General features: G+C 41.3%; 1 pseudogene; it reads right to left on the reverse strand.

Annotated features, from left to right (window-relative positions):
- Window positions 1-292: 292 nt before the first annotated feature.
- Window positions 293-22,525, reverse strand: LOC112628938 (annotated as a pseudogene).
- Between the last annotated feature and the right edge of the window lie 413 nt (window positions 22,526-22,938).

The raw sequence follows: 22,938 nt of genomic DNA on the forward strand, positions 1-22,938 counted from the left end.
CCTCTCTCTGCCTGAGTTTAGCTCCTTTCCTTAAGACTCCCAAGAACACCATTTAGTTTCTGGTGAAGCTGACATCACTTTATCTGATTTTAATGATAGCTTCATACCACAAGCCCTCTTGTGATATGACATATTTCTGATGTTCTTTATTATTTCTGCCAGTGACAGTTTTGAATCAAAGTGTGTATTTGGAGCATGGAACCATTGTTAATAAGGTGTTGCAGTAGGGTGGCCCAAGGACCCTCTGAAGCTCCTGCACCAGACACAAGCCCAAGCTCAGAGCTCCTGACCCTCAGAGGTGAGGGGAAATGCTGGCCACCATGATGTTGTCTCTAGTGATGTGGCTGGTGTCTGGATAGCACAGGAAGGACACGAGCCCACACAGTCCCCAGGCCGCCCCACTCTGCATGGAAAAAGGAGGTGGGGCTGAGACTAATTACACCTTCCCCATGAGCCCTGGGTTCCCATGGGATGCTGTGAAGTCAAGACCCCTATGGGGATGAGCGAAGGGCTGTAAGTGAAGAGATGTGGGCTTTGCAGGGACCTGCAGAGGTCATTCCAGGCCCGAGAGGACCATCAGACCCCAGAAACAGGAATGAGTAAGCCTGTGAGGGATACTGTGTGATCTTTCGCTCATCATGAAGGTTCTGAGGTCATGTTAATCCAGCTCCACAGGGGACACGGCCTCTCCACAACTTACCTCTGTGCTCTCAAGAGACTTTTCGTGTGATCCCCCAAGACCAGGTCCTCAAGGAGCTACAGGAAAGGTAAAAAAGTCAGTGCCACTCATACAGATGGAGTCATGTCACATAGGCTGTGCATCTTGCAGGCCTGTGTCCTTGTGAAAGAACTGTTGGGGTGGCCTCTCACAAAAAACTGATTCTGATTCTGCTGCTGATCCCAAAAGGCTATGAATATCAGAGCAAAAGTCCATAGGTCCAGGCCAGAGAGTCCAGCTCTCTGTGGGGCATGGCCTGGAAGGGGAAGGCACACTACTGCTCAGGAGGTAGAAACATGGTGGTCCTCACCATGGTGCTGAAGCATATGTCAATGATTCCTGGTATCAGACAGTTTGCCCGAATGTTCTTTGGTGTACCAGCTCCCTGCAAGGGTCTTGCTGAGGCCCAACAGGGCTGTTTCACTGACATTATAGGCCCCCAGCCTCTGTGGAAAGAAAGGGAAATAGATTAATAGATTAGAACTGGGAATAAGGGAGAGTCACTTGAATTTCCTTGGTTCTGCCCAAGGAATTCATCCCAATAACACCTCCAGATCATCAAGTATGGGAGACAATGCCCAAAAGAGATGGCAAGAGGCCTCTACTATGGGCATTATGTAAAAGGCAAGGTGTGAGACACACAATAATCACTTTTGCATTGGAGTAGTCTTGAGGGAGCAATTGTCAAACCTTGGATATTTCCATACATCCAATTTTCCAGATGAAATGAGAGTTTCTGCTTATCTAACCTGGAGACACGAGATGGTCATACTTACAGCAAGTAGAGTACAGGCTGAAACTGAGGAGACCAGGACCACTGAATCTTGCCTGGAAAGATTAAGATAGGGTGGTATGTGAGTGGAAGACAGTTATTATCTTGTGTGTGGCTGAGAACGGAGGCTGTATGGAAGAGGGGTGGAGGACTATGTGAGTGAAAAAGAATACCTTGGGTCTGGTGGAGGTGGAGCGCAGTGGCAATCTTGGCTCACTGCAACCCCCACCTCCCAGTTCAAGTGATCCTCCTGCCTCAGCCTCCTGAGTAGCTAGGACCCCAGGAACATGCCACCACATCTGGCTAATTTTTTGTATTTTTGGTAGAGACAGGGTTTCACTACATTGCCGAGGCTGGTCTCCAACTCCTGAACTCAAGCGATCCACCTGCCTTGGCCTCCCAAAGTGCTGGGATTACAGGTGTGAGCCACTGTGCCCGGTCCATGGATTTTGTTTTTGCAGGAAAAACTTTGACTACACATTACATTTATTTAATGGTTATAGGACTGGTCGAGTTTTCTATCTCTTCTTGAGTCAGCTTTGGTAAGATATATAAGTTTAAAATTTTTTTCTATTATAACTTCAGCATAAACATAAATTTGATATAAAAATTTCTTTTTGGCATTATCATTCTTTTCATGCCTTTTTATTGTCCTCAAGATCTGTCTTTTGATCCTATTCCTGATATTGGCTATTTATGTCTTTCCTTTTTTCCTTGATCAATCCCATCGGAAATTTGCTAAAAACATTCATTTTCTTAAAAAAAAATAGGAGGTTTTTTGTTTTCTTGATCCCTATATTGTACTTTGTTTTGTTTTCCATTGATTTCTGCTCTATATTTTTTTCTTTTTTCTTTCTGAGTGTTTTTTCTCCTGAACACTTCAACTTTGACTTTTGCTTAGCATTGACAATATAATACTTAGGTTACCATCAAGAAAGATACACTTTAATTCTGTAAAGAAGGATTAAAATGTGCATTTTAATCTTGGCTCACTGCAACCCCCACCTCCCAGTTCAAGTGATCTTCCTGCCTCAGCCTCCTGAGTAGCTAGTTGAGCTGAGCACATTTTATAAATGTGCTGAGGTTTATCCGTCCTACTTCAATTTCTTGATTGCTAGCCTTTCCTAGAACTGTTTCTATAAATACATTTCTATAAACTCATTCAACAGAAATGAAAAATTTAATAAAATGTGTCATTTCTGTCTAAACAGATTTGAAATGCTTAATTTGAATAAAAAATCTAGTTTGACAGTCTTTATATTTTAACTGTCATCACTGATATACTAGGATTAATGTCTAGCATCCAATTTTGTGCTTTTAAAAAATTCCCCCAGTTCTTTGTTTTGTTTTCTGTCCCTTCTTGCTTTTTTTAGACTATTTTTTCAATTTCCACTTCCCTCTCTATTAATTTGAAAATATACTGTATACTCCATTGCCATTCTTGTAGCTTTGCCCTATAAGCAGGCCTGTTTTGCTTATCAAAGTTTAAGATTAATATCCTTACCCTCTCTCTAACAATATAAAAATCTTCTAACACCTTAACTCCATTTTTATCTCCTGATTTAAATATTATTTTTGCATATTTAACTATTTTGTGGAGTTAATGTTTTTAACTCCACGAAACAATTTCTTTTTACAAGAAGTAGTTAAATTTGTTCATGTTACTACGTTCTGTGTTTTTCATTCTTACCTTCATCTTAGATTTTCCATATGAGATCATTTCTTTCCTTCTGCTTGAAGTACCATTTAAAATTTCCTTTAGTGAAGATCTTCTGGCAGTAAACTTTGTTTTCATTTCTCTGAAAATGTTATAAATTTGCCCTAATTTTTGAAAGATATACTTGATAGATATGGAATTCTAGGTCGATAGTTATATTCTTTTAGCATATGGGTATCTCCATTTAAATTGGGTTAGGAATAATAGGATTTTGGCAAGTAGATAAGAATAAATAGAAACAACTTAAGTGGAGCTTCCTTCATAAACTCCTGCCTTATCCACAAGGTTGGAGAAAGCAATCTTTTACTTGCTCAGATCTCACAACTAATAATAGTAGTAGTAATAATAATATTAATAACACTTATTGTAAATATTGAAACCAATTAAATTATTATTAAATGTTATTTATACTACATATGTGATAATTTATACTGTAGTTAATATTTATTTTCTTCACTTTTTTTAACTCTTATTTTAAGTTCAGGGGTACATGTACAGGTTTGTTACATAGGTAAACTTGTTTCATGGGGATTTGTTGTACAGATTATTTTATCACCCAGGAGTTAAACCTAGTACCCACTAGTTATTTTTCCTGATCCTCCCCCTTCTCCCACCTTCAACCCTCTGACAGGCCCCAGTCTCTGTTATTCCCCATTATGTATTCATGTGTTCTCTTCATTTAGCTCCCACTTATAAGTGAGAACATACAGTATTTGCTTTTCTGTTCCTGTGTTAGTTTGCTAAGGATAATGGCCTCCAACTCCACCATGTTCCTGCAGAGGACATGATCTAATTCTTTTTCATGGCTGCATAGTATTCTATGGTGTATATTTATCACATTTTCTTTATCTAATCTGTCATTAATGGACATTTAGGTTGACTCAATGTATTTACTATTGTGAATAGTGCTGCAATGGACATACGCGTGCATGTGCCTTTGTAATACAATGATTTATATTGCTTTGGTTAGATATCCAGTAATGAGATTGCTGGATGGAATGGTAGTTCTGTTTTTAGGTCTTTGAGGAATCACCACACTGTTTCCACAATGGTTGAACTAATTTACACTCCTTTTTCTCTGCAATCTCATCAGCATCTGTTACTTTTTTGACTTTTTAATGATAGCCATTCTGACTAGTGTGAGATGGTATCTCACTGTGGTTTTGATTTGCATTTCTCTAATGATCAGTGATATTGAACTTTTTCTCATATGCTTGTTGGTTGCATCTATGTCTTCTTTGAAAAGCATCTGTTCATGTCCTTTGCCCAATTTTTAATGAGGTTGTTTGTTTTGTTCTTGTAAATATGTGTTAGTTCCTTGTAGATGCTGGCTATTAGACCTACGTCAGATGCGTATCTTGCAAAAATTTTCTCCCATTCTGTAGGTCGTCTGCTTACTCTGTTGATAGTTTCTTATGCTATACAGAAGTTCTTAAGTTTAATTAGATCCCATTTGTCAATTTTGCTTTTGTTGCAATTGCTTTGGCTTCTTTATGAAATCTTTGCCCATTCCTATGTCCAGAATGATATTGCCTAGGTTGTCTTCCAGTGTTTTTATAGTTTTGGGTTTTACACTTAAGTCTTTAATCTATCTTGATTTAATTTTTGTATATGGTGTAAGGAAGGCATCCAGTTTCAATATTCTGCATATGCCTAGCCAGTTATCTCAGCACTGTTTATGGATAGGGAGTCCTTTCCCCATTTTTTGTTTTTGTTGGCTTGGTCAAAGATCAGATGGTTGTAGATGTCTAGCCTTGTTTCTGGGCTCTCTATTTTGTGCCATTATTCTATGTGTCTGTTTTTGTACCACTATCATGCTGTTTTGGTTACTGCAGCCCTGTAGTATAGTTTGAAGTCAGATAGCGTGATGCCTCCAGCTTTGTTATCTTTTTTCTAGTTATCTTAATTTTTTTTCTTTTTTCTTTTTTTATTATATTTTAAATTCTAGGGCACATGTACACAATGTACAGGTTTGCTACAAATGTATACATGTGCCATACTGATGTGCTGCACCCATTAACTCATCATTTACATTATGTACATATCCTAATGCTATCCCTCCCCTGCCCTCTGCCACCCCACGACAGGCCCTGGTGTGTGATGTTCCCCTTCCTGTGTCCAAGTGTTCTCATTGTTTGATTTCCACCTATGAGTGAGAACATGTGGTGTTTGGTTTTCTGTCCTTGCGATAGTTTGCTGAGAATGATGGTTTACAGCTGCATCCATGTCCCTACAAAGGGCATGAACTCATCCTTTTTTATGGCTGCATAGTATTCCATGGTGTATATGCGCCACATTTTCTTAATCCAGTCTATTATTGATGGACATTTGGGTTGGTTCCAAGTCTTTGCTATTGTGAATAGCACCGCAATAAACATACGTGTACATGTGTCTCTATAGCAGCATGATTTATAATCATTTGGGTATATCCCCAGTAATGGGATGGCTGGGTCATATGGTATTTCTAGTTCTAGATCCTTGAGGAATCGCCACACTGTCTTCCACAATGGTTGAACTAGTTTACAGTCCCACCAGCAGTGTAAAATGTTCCTATTTCTCCACATCCTCTCCAGCACCTGTTGTTTTCTGACCTTTTAATGATCACCATTCAAACTGGTGTGAGATGGTATCTCATTGTGGTTTTGATTTGCATTTCTCTGATGGTCAGTGATGATAAGCATTTTTTCATGTGCCTGTTGGCTGCATAAATGTCTTCTTTTGAGAAGTGTCTGTTCATATCCTTTGCCTACATTTGATAGGGTTGCTTGTTTTATTTCTTGTAAATTTGTTTGTGTTCTTTGTAGACTCTGGATATTAGCCCTTTATCAGATGAGTAGATTGCAGAAATTTTCTCCCACTCTGAAGGTTGCCTCTTCACTCTTTTGCTGTGCAGAAGCGCTTTAGTTTAATTAGATCCCATTTGTCAATTTTGGCTTTTGTTACCATTGCTTTTGGTGTTTTAGACATGACATCCTTGACCATGCCTATGTCCTGGATGATATTGCCTAGGTTTTCTTCTAGGGTTTTTATGGTTTTAGGTCTAACATTTAAATCTTTAATCCATCTGGAATTAATTTTTGTATAAGATGTAAGGAAGGGATCCAGTTTCAACTTTCTAGATATGGCTAACCAGTTTTCCCAGCACCATTTATTAAATAAGGAATCCTTTCCCCATTTCTTGTTTTTGTCAGGTTTCTCAAAGATCAGATGGTTGTAGATGTGTGGCATTATTTCTGAGGGCTCTGTTCTGTTCCATTGGTCTATATCTCTGTTTTGGTACCAGTACCATGCTGTTTTGGTTACTGAAGACTTGTAGTATAGTTTGAAGTCAGGTAGCCTGATGCCTCCAGCTTTGTTCTTTTGGCTTAGGGTTGTCTTGGCAATGCAGGCACTTTTTTGGTTCCATATGAACTTTAAAGTTTTTTTTTCAGTTATGTAAAGAAAGTCATTGGTAGCTTGATGTGGATGCATTGAATCTATAAATTACCTTGGGCAGTATGGTCATTTTCATGATATTGATTCTTCCTATCCATGAGCATGGAACGTTCTTTCATTTGTTTGTGTCCTCTTTTATTTCGTTGAGCAGTGGTTTGTAGTTCTCCTTGAAGAGGTCCTTCACATCCCTTGTAAGTTGGATTCCTAGGTATTTTATTCTCTTTGAAGCAATTGTGAATGGGAGTTCACTCATGATTTGGCTTGCTGTTTGTCTGTTATTGGTGTATAAGAATGTTTGTGATTTTTGCACATTGATTTTGTATCCTGAGACTTTGCTGAAGTTGCTTATCAGCTTAAGGAGATTTTGGGCCGAGACGATGGGGTTTTCTAAATATGCAATCACGTCATCTGCAAACAGGGACAATTTGACTTCCTCTTTTCCTAATTGAATACCCTTTGTTTCTTTCTCCTGCCTGATTGCCCTGGCCAGAACTTCCAACATTATGTTGAATAGGAGTGGTGAGAGAGGGCATCCCCGTCTTGTGCCAGTTTTCAAAGGGAATGCTTCCAGTTTTTGCCCATTCAGTATGATATTGGCTGTGGATTTGTCATAAATAGCTCTTATTATTTTGAGATACGTCCCATCAATGCCTAATTTACTGAGAGTTTTTAGCATGAAGGGCTGTTGAATTTTGTCAAAGGCCTTTTCTGCATCTATTAAGATAGTCATGTGGTTTTTGTCTTTGGTTCTGTTTATATGATGGATTACATTTATTGATTTGTATATGTTGAACCAGCCTTGCATCCCAGGGATGAAGCCCACTTGATCATGGTGGATAAGCTTTTTGATGTGCTGCTGGATTCAGTTTGCCAGTATCTTATTGAGGACTTTGCATTGATGTTCATCAGGGATGTTGGTCTAAAATTCTCTTTTTTTGTTGTGTCTCTGCCAGGCTTTGGTATCAGGATGATGTTGGCCTCATAAAATGAGTTAGGGAGGATTCCCTCTTTTTCTATTGATTGGAATAGTTTCAGAAGGAATGGTACCAGCTCCTCCTTGTACATCTGGTAGAATTTGGCTGTGAATTCGTCTGGTCCTGGACTTTTTTTGGTTGGCAGGTTATTAATTATTGCCTCAATTTCAGAGCCTGTTATTGGTCTATTCAGGGATTCGACTTCTTCCTAGTGTAGTCTTGGGAGGGTGTATGTGTCCAGGAATGTATCCATTTCTTCTAGATTTTCTAGTTTATTTGCATAGAGGTGTTTATAGTATTCTCTGATGATAGCTTGTATTTCTGTGCGGTTGGTGGTGATATCCCATTTATCATTTTTTCTTGGATCTATTTGATTCTTCTCTCTTTTCTTCTTTATTAGTCTTGTTAGCGGTCTATCAATTTTGTTGATCTTTGCAAAAAGCCAGCTCCTGGATTCATTGATTTTTTTGAAGGGATTTTTTGTGTCTCTATCTCCTTCAGTTCTGCTCTAATCTTAGTTATTTCTTGCCTTTTGCTAGCTTTTGAATGTGTTTGCTCTTGCTTCTCTAGTTATTTTAATTGTGATGTCAGGGTGTCAATTTTAGATCTTTCCTGCTTTTTCTTGTGGGCATTTAGTGCTATAAATTTCCCTCTACACACTGCTTTAAATGTGTCCCAGAGATTCTGGTATGTTGTGTCTCTGTTCTCATTGGTTTCAAAGAACATCTTTATTTCTGTCTTCATTTTCTTATGTACCCAGTAGTCATTCAGGGACAGGTTTTTCAGTTTCCATGTAGTTGAGTGGTTTTGAATGAGTTTCTTAATCCTGAGTTCTAGTTTGTTTGCACTGTGGTCTGAGAGATAGTGTGTTATAATTTCTGTTCCTTTATATTTGCTGAGGAGTACTTTACTTCCAAATATGTGGTCCATTTTGGAATAAGTGTGATGTGGTGCTGAGAAGAATGTATATTCTGTTGATTTGGGTGGAGAGTTCTCTAGATGTCTATTTGGTTCACTTGGTGCAGAGCTAAGTTCAATTCCTGGATATCCTTGTTAACTTTCTGTCTCATTGATCTGTCTAATGTTGACAATGGGGTGTTAAAGTCTCCCATTATTATTGTGTGGGAGTCTAAGTTTCTTTGTAAGTCTCCAAGGACTTGCTTTATGAATCTGGGTGCTCCTGTATTGGGTGCATATATATTTAGGATAGTTAGCTCTTCTTGTTGAATTGATCCCTTACCATTATGTAATGACATTCTTTTTCTCTTTTCATCTTTGGTGATTTAAAATCTGTTTTATCAGAGACTAGGATTGCAACCCCTGCCTTTTATTGTTTTCCATTTGCCTGGTAGATCTTCCTCCATCCCTTTATTTTGAGCCTATGTGTGTCTCTGCATGTGAGATGGGTCTCCTGAACATAGCACATTGATGGATCTTGACTCTTTATCCTATTTGCCAGTCTGTGTCTTTTAATTGGAGAATTTAGCCCATTTACATTTAAGGTTAATATTGTTATGTGTGAACTTGATCCTGTCATTATGATGTTAGCTGGTTATTTTGCTCATTAGTTGATGCAGTTTCTTCCTAGCATCGATGGTCTTTATTTTTGGCATGTTTTTGCAGCGCCTGGTACTGGTTGTTCCTTTCCATGTTTAGTGCTTCCTTCAGGAGCTCTTGTAAGGCAGGCTTAGGGGTGACAAAATCTCTCAGTATTTGCTTGTCTGTAAAGGATTTTATTTCTCCTTTACTTCTGAAGCTTAGTTTGGCTGGATTTGAAATTCTGAGTTGGAAATTCTTTTATTTAAGAATGTTGAACATTGGCCCCCACTCTCTTCTGGCTTGTAAAGTTTCTGCCAAGAAATCCGCTATTAGTCTGATGGGCTTCCCTTTGTGGGTAATCCGACCTTTCTCTCTGGCTGTCCTTAACATTTTTTCGTTCATTTCAACTTTGATGAATCTGACAATTATGTGTCTTGGAGTTGCTCTTCTTGAGGAATATCTTTGTGGCATTCTCTGTATTTCCTGAATTTGAATGTTGGCCTGCCTTGCTAGGTTGGGGAAGTTCTCCTGGATAATATCCTGCAGAGTGTTTTCCAACTTGCTTCCATTCACCCTGTCACTTTCAGGTACACCAATCAGATGTATATTTGGTCTTTTCACATAGTCCCATATTTCTTGGCAGCTTTGTTCATTTCTTTTTACTCTTTTATCTCTGAGCTTCTCTTCTTGCTTCATTTCATTCATTTGATCTTCAATCACTGATACCCTTTCTTCCAGTTGATCGAATCAGTCACTGAAGCTTGTGCATTCGTCACATAGTTCTCATGCCATGGTTTTCAGCTCCATCGGGTCATTTAAGGACTTCTCTACATTGGTTATTCTAGTAGATCTCAGACTGCTGCGCTAGCAATGAGGGAGGCCCCATGGGTGTGGGACCCTCCAAGCCCGGTGCGGGACATAATCTCTTGGTGTGCCGTTTGCTAAGACCTGTGGAAAAGTGCAGTATTTGGGTGGGAGTGACCCGATTTTCCAGGTGCTATCTGTCATGGCTTCCCTTGGCTAGGAAAGGGAATTCCCTGATTCCTTGCACTTCCTGGGTGAGGAGATGCCTCTCCCTGCTTTGGTCTCGCTCAGTGAGCTGCTCCCACTGTCCTGCACCCACTGTCAGACATGCCCCAGTGAGACAAACCCCATACCTCAGTTGGAAATGCAGAAATCCCCCGTCTTCTATGTCACTCACACTAGGAGCTGTAGACTGGAGGTGTTCCTATTTGGCCATCTTGGAACCGCCTCCAGCTTTATTATTTTTGCTTAGGATTGCTTTGGCTATTTAAGCTCTTTTTTAGCTCCAAATAAATTTAAAAATAGTTCTTTTTCTAGTTCTGTGAAGAATGTCATTTGTAGTTTAATAGGAATAGCCTTGAATGTATACATTGCTTTAGGCAATTTTGCCATTTTAACAATATAGATTCTTCTTATCCATGAGTGTGGAATGTTTTTCCATTTGTTTCTGTCATCTCTGATTTTTTTGAGCAATGTTTTGTAGTTCTTATTGTAGTGATCTTTCACCTCTCTGTTTAGCTGTATTCCTAGGTATATTTTGTGGCAGTTGTGAATGGAATTGCATTCTTCATTTGGCTCTTGGCTTGGCTCTTGTTCGTGTATAGGAATGCCAGTGATTTTTGTACATTAATTTTGTATCTTGAAACTTTGTTGAAGTTGTTTATCAGCTTAAGGAGCTTTTGTGTCGTGACTGTGGGTTTTCTCAATATAGGATCATGTCACCTGCAAACAGGGATAATTTGACTTCTTCTCTTCCTATTTGGCTGCCTTTACATCTTTCTCTTGCCTGATTACTCTGGCTAGGACTTCCAATACTATGTTGAATAGGAATGATGACACAGGGCATCCTTGTCCTGTGCGAGTTTTCAAGGGTAATGCTTCCAAGTTTTGCCCATTCAGTATGATGTTGGCTGTGGGTTTGTCATAGATGGCTCTTATTATTTTGAGGTATGTTCCTTCAATACCTAGTTTATTGAGAATTTTTAACAGGAAGGGTGTTGAATTTCATCAAAAGCCTTTTCTGAATCTATTAAGATAATCATGTAGTTTTGTCCTTAATTCTGTTCATGTGATGAATCACATTTCTTGATTTGTGTATGTTGTGCCAACTTTGCATCCTAGGGATAAAGCCTACTTGATCGTGGTGCATAAGCTTTTTGATGTGCTGCTGGATTCAGTTTGCAAGTATTTTGTCGAGGATTTTTGCATCAACGTTCATCAAGGATATTGGCCTAACATTTCCTTTTTTTGCTGTGTTTCTGACAGGGTTTGGTATTAGGATGATGCTGGCCTCATAGAAAGAATTGGGGAAGAGTTCCTCTTTCTGAAATTTTTGGAATAGTTTCAGTAGGAGTGGTACCAGCTCTTCTTTGTACAGCTGGGAGAATTCAGCTGTGAATCTGTCATTCCTAGTTTTTCTTGGTAGGCTATTTATTACTGATTTTATTTTGGAGCTCATTATTGGTCTGTTCAGGGATTCAATTTCTTCCTGGCTCAGTCTTGGAAGGGTGGATGTGTCCAGGAATGTATCCTTTTCTTCTAGATTTGCTAGTTTATGTGCATAGAGGTGTTCATAATATTCTTTGGTAGCTATTTGTATTCCATGGGATCAATGACCCCTTTTGTCATTTCTAATTGTGTTTATTTTGATTTTTTCTTCATTAGTCTAGTTAGCAGTCTATTTTATTAATTTTTTTCAAAAAGTCAACTCCTGGATTCATTGATCTTTTGAATGGTTTTTTCGTGTCTCAATCTCCTTCAGTTCAGTTCTGATTTTGGTTATTTCTTGTCTTCTGCTAGCTTTGGGGTTGGTTTTCTCCTGGTTCTCTAGTTCTTTTAATTGTGATGTAAAGTTCTTTCACTTGTAAAGAACTTTAGTATGTGACATTCTTGTAGCTGTGAAAATGATAATATTCATTTTCAAATAATTTTTTTTGAGACAGGGTCTCACTTGATCACCCAGCTGGAAGTACAGTAGTGTGATCATAGCTCACTGCACCCTTGAACTCCTGGGTTCAAGCGACTTTTCTGCCTCAGCCTCCCAAAGTGTTGGGATTACAGGTGTGAGCCACCACACCCAGCCAATGTTTATTATTTACTCTAGTAAATATACATAGACAGTCTTTACTACGTGCATAATCAAGATATTTTATCATGCCATTTAATGTTCACAAGAGGTGTGCCAAGCATCATTATCCCATTTAATAGGTAAGGAAACAAAGGCCCAGAGAGTTTAATTACCAAACATATGTAGCTAGTGACAGAGCAGGGATCTAAAGGTAGGTGTCTCTGACTCCAAAGCCCACACTGTCTTCTTTACATTTGTAGTTTGCAACCAGTTTTGTGAAGCCAGATTCTGCAAGAGGTGCCCAGTACCAGGAACAGGGACCAAATGGTTGAGCATCAGGCCCCTAATCTAATTTTAACCTGGGCATTTCTGCTTTTGTCTGTTTTACGCATTGGACTCCTATGGAGGTTATTGTTTGACAAAAGGTTTCTGCCATTAAAAACAATTTGAAAACCATAGTACTGTGTTTAACCACATAAATTACTGTACTTGGCCATTTTCTATCAATAAAAATCATATTTTTTGTCCCTCCCACTGCCTCTTACACTGGCCCTGTCCTCCTCCACCTTTCCCCAGCCCCTGCCAGTCATTTCCCAAATTAGGAAGTCTGCTTCCTTGCTCTCCCCACAGCCCATGGTAGATGTATTACCTGTGGGATGGGCCTAGGGCTGGCTCCTCCTGTCAATTCCCCACTGTTCTCAGTGACTTGGGACCACTGAGATTCAATCTAATATCACGCCATGCCTGTGTTAGAGCTGGAAGGGGCCTCAGAAGTCATCATTAATTAGAAGTCCTGGCTGTGTTTCACAGATGATCACACAAGTCCAGAGAAGCAGCCCAGTCTATACTAGCTGCTCAGTACATGCTTGCTGAATTCAGTGACTGCTCCAGAACGTCAATATGGGAACTAAAGGGAAGAAAAACAGTTGGGAAAAGAGTCTTAAAACTACATCTATCTGCAAAGCACTTTACCTGAGACTGACAAAAATTCACTTTACTTCCGCTGACCATTTTAAAGAAGAGAATGAGGACAATGCTGGTGGAGATAACTGGGTGGTCCTAACCTTCAGAGGAGGCATGGCTAAGTAGGAGGGAGATGTTTAGGAGGCTGGGGCATGGCCAGAGGGATCTGTTTTAGAACAGGAATGAGACAGGCCTAAGTTGGAGGAGTTGGACAGGGATGGCTAGAGCACCTTCAGGAGAAGCTGTGTTCCTGAGCTGGTCAGAAAATGAAACCTTCTAAAGATTGGGCTGAAATTCAAGAATGAACAAGGATCTCCCAGGAGCACAGGCAGATTGTTCCAACCCTAGGACAAATGGCATGGGGGAACATCTGGGAACATCCCGAGTCGCTGAGACCAGTGGGGATTTGACAGCAAGAGACAGCCCTAGGCCCATCCCACAGGTGATGCATCTATCACGGGCTGTGAGGACAGCAAGGAAATAGGCTTCCTAATTTGGGAACTGTCTGGCAGGGGCTGGGAAAAGGTTGGGTAGGACAGGTGTCAGAGGAAGCAGGAGGGATAAGAGTTGAGTGGACCTGGGAAACAACTGCTCTAGTTATAGGCCTGCTATGGGGTGCCTCAGAGTCATCAGCCTGAACTCTTGTGGCCAGAGCTCCTATAGCCCAAAGGTCTCTGATTCCAAGACCATTGTCAGGACTCTGGGACCTTCTATCTGTGGATCCTTCCTCCTTATTCCAGTCAAGACCTTGCCAGACCCCCTGGGCACTCCAGATGTGAGGGAACAACACTAATGGATAGAACTCTTGTTTTTTTGGGCTGACCCAGAAGTATGAAAGCCACACACTCACCATTCTTGTATGACTGGCTCAGCTAAGCCTGTTTCCCAGTAGGAATGTCTAACTGAAATCTGCCCCCTCTCACTCTAGTTCCCCTGCTCCCTCTTTGATATCAAGCAGCTACCTCCTTATTCCCCTTCCCCACCCTTACCCCATCTTCTCCATGTGGGCAGCAGCTGGCTCAGCAGCAGGCTGGGGCTTTCACAGTGATGTTTAGGATCTGAAATCAGAGAAATCAGGAGGTGGGGGAGTGAAGATACAGTCAGTCCAGCAGTCTCACCGTATTGGGAAATGTACCAGGTTAGAATGTGGGCATGATGACCTCTGACGCCCATGATGCGGGTGGAGTGTTGGCTTTCCTGTGCATTCATGGAAATGGGGCATCCTGAAGATGCAGGAGTAAATGGGTTAGGCTGAAGGCTCTTCCAGCAGAAGACCCCAGAGTATATGGGTTGTCTCCCTATGTTTCCAAGCACACCAGTTTCATCTGGAGCAGAGGAGGCATCAACAGCTGAGTCTGGGGAAGGCTAGGTTTTGGGGTGATAGCCAGAAGGTACCCATGTTAGGGATTAGGCTGTCATTCTCTTCTCTGTGCCCCATATTTTTTGTGACTATTTGGTTTTTGGTTGGACATTCCCTGCAGAATGGTAGCTCCTGAACAGTGGGGACCAAAACTGCCACTTAAACACTCCTACATCCATCTCACAGATGGGGAAATTGAGGCTCAGAGAGTTCAAGCCCCAGGCCTCACTCTGCACCAATGAATCTGTCATGGGAAGGTGGATGGTGGGAGCTGAGGATCAGCTCTGGATATGTGAGCCTAGATGGAGAGAGCGTTACATGGCAGGAAGGTGAGGATGAAGTCTGGCTTTCCTGCCCCCTACTGGCTTCCCCAGACCTCACCTTGTCCCAGACCTGCTCACTGATCCCCAAGGCACTTCCCACCAAGTGACTGACCCCTGCCACACACACCAGGAAGTCCACACCCCCACAGTGTTCCAGGGCCTGAGAGTAAGAAAGGGACATAAAGGAATAAGGTTACGGAAGAAGAGGGTGTCTTCAGCAGTGAGAGGTGACTCCTGTTTAATGTCCCAGAGGCTGTACCTAGGTCAAGTTCAAAGCACAGAAGAACAATATGATGTGAGGATGGAGATTCTCTCTTTTCCTTTAGGAGCCAGGTACTGAGTTTCTGGATAAAAAGCAGTGGAGCATCACCCAAGTACCCTTTCACGTCCTCCTTCTAGTCCTAGGCACTGTTGGCTACCCGTTCCCAAACACACCTCTCACCTGCACTGTGTCCTGAAATTTCACTGTCCCCTCTCCAATTCCCTGAATACTCTACCTCTGACTATAAGACCAGGGCTTCCTTCTGTACAACATCTCTGTCCCCTCAGACCCCTCCTCAGGAATCTTCCAGGAGGGCCTGGCTGGCTCCACGGAGCTGGTGGAGAAACCAGCTTCTCCTTTCCCACCAGCATGGTCCCCACCCCAACATCTCCCTGAGTCCCAGGCCACATGCACTCCCTCTCTCCCTGAGGGAGAGAACAAACCTGGGTGGAGAAAGGATGCCCTCCATAAGCTGGTCCTTTCTGTGCCCAGGTCGGTTAACTGGAGATTGGGCCTTGTGGATAAGGCTCAAGTGACACATAGTTGACCTGATTCCTGTGATGGTGGCTTTATCCCTCTGCCCTAATGTGGGGCATAGTATCAGAATCCCTGAGCCTGTCTGCACCTCCTTCTATGCCCCTCACCATGACCACCAGCCGCTCCCGGTCCTCAGCCTTCCCCATGTAGCACAGGGTATCTGGCACATGCTCAGCCCCTCCTCCTAGGGCGTGGCCCTCCTCCTAGGGCCTGGCCACCTTCTGCTGCTTCCTGCTGCTGATGACCACGTGGGCCCTATAGTGGGCCAGACGCTGGGCAATGGCGAAGCCGATCCTGGGGCAGAGATGAGAAGGAGGTGACAATTTAGACTAGGACTGAGACTTTTCTTGCTACATTTCTAGCCCTGAGGCACCAAATGAATTCTCTCCACTAACTCAGAGCAGATAACCTCATGCTGCACTATGGATGGTCAGAGGACTAGAAGAGATAAAGAGATAAAGGGTCCATAGATGCATTGAACCTCCTATGTCCACATCAGATCTTCTTGGCCTCCCCTCCCACGAAAATTCCTACTATGAAAACTCATTCTCAGTTTAGTTTCTCAAGGCTTTAGTTTGCTTTGTAGCTGCAACCAGAGAGCTCCCTGCCTCAGGCATGTGAAACCACTGAGTGCTCACAGGCATGCAACTTCAAAGTGTGAGGCATTAACCCACATAGGGCAACTCTTGACTGATGGAGGAATTCTCTCCTCTTCCCCTGAGAGATGCCTCTGAGATGCATTTCCTGCTTCCTAGAAGACCTTTGAAACCTCTCACCCAGTGACCTATAGTGGGCTGACTCCATAACACATCCTGCACTGGTTTTGTCTCCTTTCCTGGTTTCCTTTCCTGTTCCTCGATGTTGCTCATTAAGATCACCTTCCCAAAAAACTACTAGCACTTAAGCCTAGTAAACTTTGCTTTGTGGGGATGAGCCTAAGAAATGAAGTCAACAAAACCCAAAGACACCCACAGTTCCCAAATTCCCAAAGAGTTGTTCTCAACTGTTTGTAGATCCTGTGATCATGGCAACTTTGTTGGCTAATTTAAGTTTATAGTTGGCTCCACTGCTGGTGAGGACCCCCAACCCAGGGTCAGGGGCCTAAACATGGTGGTTTCTGATGAAATATCATCTCCCTTTTTGGGCTAGAACTGGGTGGGTCTAAGAATCGCTCCTGGAAGATCAGCCTGGAGCCTGCTCCAGTGAGCCTTTCCAGTGATTTTATGAACACAGAATTTTGTATATGAAATCTCTTCTCTTTAAATTAGCTTGAGTGGCTTCTGTTATCTGATATCAAATTCTGACATATGCACACATAGGCTTGAGAAAAGAAATTTGTATCTGAGGAATACAAATCCTTTTAATTATTAGGCCCAGAGAGACATTAAAATGAGGCCACAATCCCATACCCTACTCCCCTCTTTGACCTAAGTATTCATCTCTTGACACTGCTTGCTATTGCCACAAGTAGCTGGAAATTTAACCTAATAATGCCACACCAGACACTATAACACATACTCTGTAGTTTAAAAATGTATAGCCAATCACTAATCAATGTTCTTTGTGTAAACCAATGAGAATTTCTGACAAACAATTTTGTAACAGTCCATTCCCTGTCCCCGTTTTTGCCTTTAAAAATTCACTTGTAACTCCTGCTAATTGGAGTGTACATTCAGGGCAACTTGAATCTATGCTCCTGGGTTGCAATCCTCAAGTTTGGCCCAAATAAACTCTCTACTTGTATTAATTTTGCCTCAGCTTCATCCTCTTAGGTCAACATATTCAATAAATATTTATTCATTGAGAACCTCTAGGATAATGAACATCTACTTCACAGGTTTGTTGTGAGAGGCCCAAATAAATTAAGACGTGAGAGGGCTTTGTAAACTCTCAAGTTCCTAAAGTTCCACAGCTTCTTAAGAGTGATACGTTTTATCATTTTGTCCTCCATGAGTCTCTAGCCTCAAGCTTCGAGAGACATTTGACTTCCTGCTCCCAGTGCTCTACCCTGGCTGCTTTGCATCCCTCAGCCTCTTCTTCTAGACTTATCTTCATTTTCAGCACATGAGAGGAGTCCTTCCTGACACCCCAAAGCTGATTTATTGTCTCCTCCATGTGACCTGATGTCCTCCCTCCTGTGCTTACTTTTCACATTCACCTTTCTAACTCTAAGTGACAGTGTTACATTTGTCACTTCTAGCAGGGTGTCCGGCACTTAGTGATTGCTTCATAGGTATTTGTTGAATGAAAGAATGAATGAATGAATGAATGAATGAAGATTTGGTTGCAGTGATGTAATGGTTTCTTAGGGGCCTCACTGGACCTACAGGTCAAATTCCTTAGTTACTGCATGTCAGACCCTTCCCCTGTGCAGTCTGTGGTGTTAGTTCAGCTCTGGTCTTAAAGCATTTATTGTAAAGTACCCATTCGTGATTTTTAAGTGTTCAGGCTTTGGGTGGCATCAGGCATTGTGTACACGGTGAACTTGTGTTTTCCTGATATTTAGAATACTGAGTCTCTATTCAAATCTTCACAAATCTGTAGCTATGAACTTATTTACATAAAGCCAATTCCCTTATTTAAGTACTTCAACCTTAGTAAATCTTAGGCAAATATCACAGCAGATAAATGCTTTTGAAGCAAACTTTAAAGATAAATTCACAATTCTTTTTTTCTCTGAAATTTGACTCCTACAATCCCTACTCGTTCATTATGGTTCCCTACCTCCCTTGTAGCCAAGGATTCAAAACAGTGTTGGGTTTCCTTCTCTTCCTACTCAACATTTTGTTAATGTCACTCCAAACAATTTATTTTTAAAAGCAAATGCTAAGCGTTTCTCTCTCTCTCTCTCCCCTTCCCATCCCCAATATAATTTTGGCAAAAGATACAGAATCAATGCATGCACTAGTCTCTTCATTCATTCAGTGAGCATCTGTTAGGAACCTGCTATGGGCTGGGCGGCCAGAATACAAAGATCACTCATGATTTGGGTACTCAAAGCACTCACAGCCTGAGCTGGGCCTGCAGAAAAATATGATTATAATACATTGTGGTAGGAGGAACATATGATTCACATACTTTTATGGGAGCATAGGAGAAGAACGGCACCTAACTTAACCTTGGGGTGGCAGTGGTTAGATAAATAATTTGGGAAAGGTGACACCTAAGTCAATCAAGGAAAAGGAGCTTCTAATATTGCATTTGTTTGTTTGTTTGTTTGGAGGCATGCTTTTTTAATTAAAAAAGGATATATGTTCATTATAAAATTTTTTTAATATTTGTAAAATATTTGTAAAAATGTATAAGACAGTTGAGGGAAAAGTTGCAGAAGACTTTAAAACAGACCTGACTTTGAAATGGACTCTGGATATCTTCAGTAAAAAACTAGGCGTTGTCTAGCTACTCTTCTAGGTGACCTAATTCTGTGAGGTCTCTGTATCATACATTGTCTTTGAGCTATTTACAACTCAGAGTTTTAGGTAACTAATAAATATTTGCATCTATCCAGAGATGCATATAAATTTAATCTGGAGGAGATTCAATTTTCCCTCTACATTGGAAGAAATCAGCTTTGCATCTATTAAGCAAATTTTACTCTTCCCTATAGCCTATATATGTGTGGTTCTTTGAATTTACCTTTGAATCAGTTGTAATGGCTTTGTGGTTCCCCTCATTAATTAACAAGTTTTAAAAGGTTGGCACTTGTTCTTTTTATATTTGTATGGGAGTCATTATCTTACCTTCTCAAAAATTATCCAACACAAAAAAGTGAAAATTTGATATTTCACTGTTAACTATTATAATTATTTTGCCATTCTTTAAGTCACCTCTCCACATATCCATTCTCATATAATAGCTGTGTGTTCAATTTTGCATGAATGGGACCACAGTATACATGACCTGTTTTTCCTTTTTAATTTTCAGAGCTTATTCTTGAAGGATGAATAGAGTAAGGAATTTGGAAATATAGAAGGGCATACCAAGCAAGGAAGTTAGCATGAGCAAGGGCAAAGGGGAGAAAAACAGCACAGAGTGAGAGAAACTACCAAGAGTTTGTTATCCCTGGAACAGCAAGCATGAGGTGGGGAGTGGCTGGAGATGAGGCTATGGAATTGGTCAAGGGCTGGATAGTGGTGGTTATTGTATGCCAAAACAAAAAGCTTAGACTTTCTCTAGAGGGCAAATGGGAGTCCCTGAAATTTAATAAGAAATGCAAAGGGGTCAGATATTGATATGCCATATAGAGACAACTTTAGCATATGTGTGTATGCACATGCACTTATTTGACGTGGCAGCCAGGAGATTATTGCAGCAAGAGATACTAAGGTCTTGTGCCCATCAGATACTGTCAGGAAATAGATGGCATACTTAAATTGGGTAAATTAAAGAGAGTTTCATGAAGGGGCTATTTACAGAGGCAAAGTATAGGGTAACCACAGGAGATAGTACAGCACTGGAGCCAGGCACAGGGAGGTTTTAATACCATCCAGGCCTGAAGGGGCAAAAGGAGGAAGTGAGTTACCCCAACAAAGACAAAGACAGAAGGCTGTCTGTCAGGGGCTGTGACCTTTGGTTAAGTGTCGTAGTAAGCCAGAGACACACTGCAGAAGGGAACTACGTGAATAAATACCACAACCGCATTTCTCTCCTTTCCTCTGATCTAGTATCAGTGTTCTCTATTAACAAAACCCTTCTGGAAGTGAGATGTCATCCACATAGCTCAGCCTCCAAGAGCATGGAACAGAGTGGAGTATGCACCTGGAGGGTCCAGTGGAAGGTATCCAGCCAGGCCCTGAACTAGTCAGAAGTAGTATAGATGCAGAAAAGAAGTTAGATTTAGGAAATATTTATTAGTTAAAATTATTAGCCCTTTGTGAGAGATTGGTCACCCTGGGAGCAAAAGGAACTAAAAATGAAGCCCAGTTTTCCAGCTTGGGCACCTGAGTAGTTAAAATGTGAATTTCATGTTAGTGCATTATATTGATGACATAATGTTAATTGAACATGATGAGCAGAAGTCAAAGGAACTCTGAATGTCTAAGTAATACATATATGCCTCAGAGGGTGAGAGGTAAATTCTACAGAGATCCAGAAACCATCACATGAGTGGTTTTTAGGATTCCAATGGTCTGAGGCATATTGAGACTTTCATTCAGAGTTGAAATGCAATGAAAATTTGGTAGTGCTCTTCAGGTTTGGGGGACATTGCATACTATTCTTGGAAATTCTGCTGCAATCTATTTATTGGGTGATTATGAAGGCTGTCAGTTTTGAGTGGGGCCCAGAGTAAGAGAAGGCTCTGTAGCAGGTTAAGATATGTAACCAGCCCTGCCACTTGGGCCACAGGGCCAAATGGATCTCCTAGAGTCCCAGATATTTGCGCCAATAAAGCTCTGTGAGAAATCTTTGGTAAGCCCCAATAGGGAGTCTTAGCATAAAACTCTAGCGTTCTAGTGCAAGGCAAAACTAAATGCATTAGGAAACAATAAAACATTTGAAAAGTAGCAAGCAGCACCTGATTCCTGGTAGAGACTGAGTATCAGACCATGGAATTTCTTTCTTTTCTTTCTTTCTTTCTTTCTTTCTTTCTTTCTTTCTTTCTTTCTTTCTTTCTTTCTTTTTCTTTCTTTCTTTCTTCTTTCTTTTTTTTTTTTCAGATGGAGTCTGTCACTCAGGCTGGAGTGCAGTGGCGTGATCTTGGCTCGCTGCAACCTCTGCCTCCTGGGTTCAAACGATTCTCCTGCCTCAACTTCCTGAGTAGCTGGGATTTCAAGCTGGTGCCACCAAGCCCAGCTAATTTTTGTATTTTTAGTAGAGACAGGGTTTCACCATATTGGCCAGGCTCCTGACCTCAGGTGATCCACCCACCTTGTGCTGGGATTACAGGCGTTAGCCACCATGCCCAGTCTAACATGGAATTTCAAAGGATGGTGTGACTAGAGCTACTCATCATAACCTGGGCTCTCTGTCTTAAAGTTAGGAAGACACAGCAGCAACCCACTATTTGAAGGAAATGATACAATAGGGGTCAGGTCTAAGCAGGACCAAAGTAGGTTACACAAATCACATAAGCAGGTGCCCAGATCCCCATGCCACCTACCCCTGTTGCATGGATGCCTCTCTCTCAGCTTATATACTCTCAACTTCTAAGCCATATGTGTTACATGGTCTTAAGGTGGTGTTCTCTATGAGCAGATGGCAGAGGAGGAAATAACCTGGTCCCGGGGCCACCTGAGATTAGTGATCATAGAGCCAGATTATGGATTTCATGATGTGACTGGATAAAATAAGCTCTAACTACATTTCTGGTTAACTCATATTGAATCTGAAGAAGTCATTTGAAATTTGATTCATGGCTTTGTCTAATATATCTTGAAAAAACTTTGGCAGTCACTAAACCAGTGTCACTAGGTGGTTCAGCTTCATCTGTTCAAAGGTGATTTCCCCTCCCCACATGCCCCCAGCTAATAACACAACCTATGAGTGACTGTTGAGAAGAGCTGAAAAGGATTGCATACATTTAAATACCTGGAAAAGCTAGTTGCAGCGCTGAATGTTGTATATCCATGCTATCATTGCTAGTCTCTTGCAGAATTCTCCCCATCTGTGTTCTTTGATAAGAGCTGAGGTATGGGCCGGGCGCGATGGCTCAAGCCTGTAATCCCAGCACTTTGGGAGGCCGAGACAGGCGGATCACGAGGTCAGGAGATCAAGACCATCCTGGTTAACACGGTGAAACCCCGTCTCTACTAAAAAATACAAAAAACTAGCCGGGCGAGGTGGCGGGCGCCTGTAGTCCCAGCTACTCGGGAGGCTGAGGCAGGAGAATGGCATAAACCCGGGAGGCGGAGCTTGCAGTGAGCTGAGATCCGGCCACTGTACTCCAGCCTGGGTGACAGAGCGAGACTCCATCTCAAAAAAAAAAAAAAAAAAAAGAGCTGAGGTATGGAAAGGTGAGGTCCTTAAAGGAAAATTGTCAACACATCCACTGCCCCATTCTACCATATATCCGAATTCAGAACATCCCAAAGTAGGTTAAGACACTTAATTTCTAATACAAGGCTACACTCTTCACCAAATTAAGTATAAAAGAGAAAGATAACAAACCATAAGGCAAGAGTCATTAAAGGAGGCATCTCAGTAACAATATTTAGGATGGTCTTACTGTTGGCAACTTGAAGGTTTCTTTACTCATGTCAACACTCCATTTTTACCATAGTAAAAATACAGATAGGAAAAGAATATGA

This window comes from Theropithecus gelada, chromosome 7b (genome assembly GCF_003255815.1).
Source record: "Theropithecus gelada isolate Dixy chromosome 7b, Tgel_1.0, whole genome shotgun sequence".
Taxonomy (NCBI): domain Eukaryota; kingdom Metazoa; phylum Chordata; class Mammalia; order Primates; family Cercopithecidae; genus Theropithecus; species Theropithecus gelada.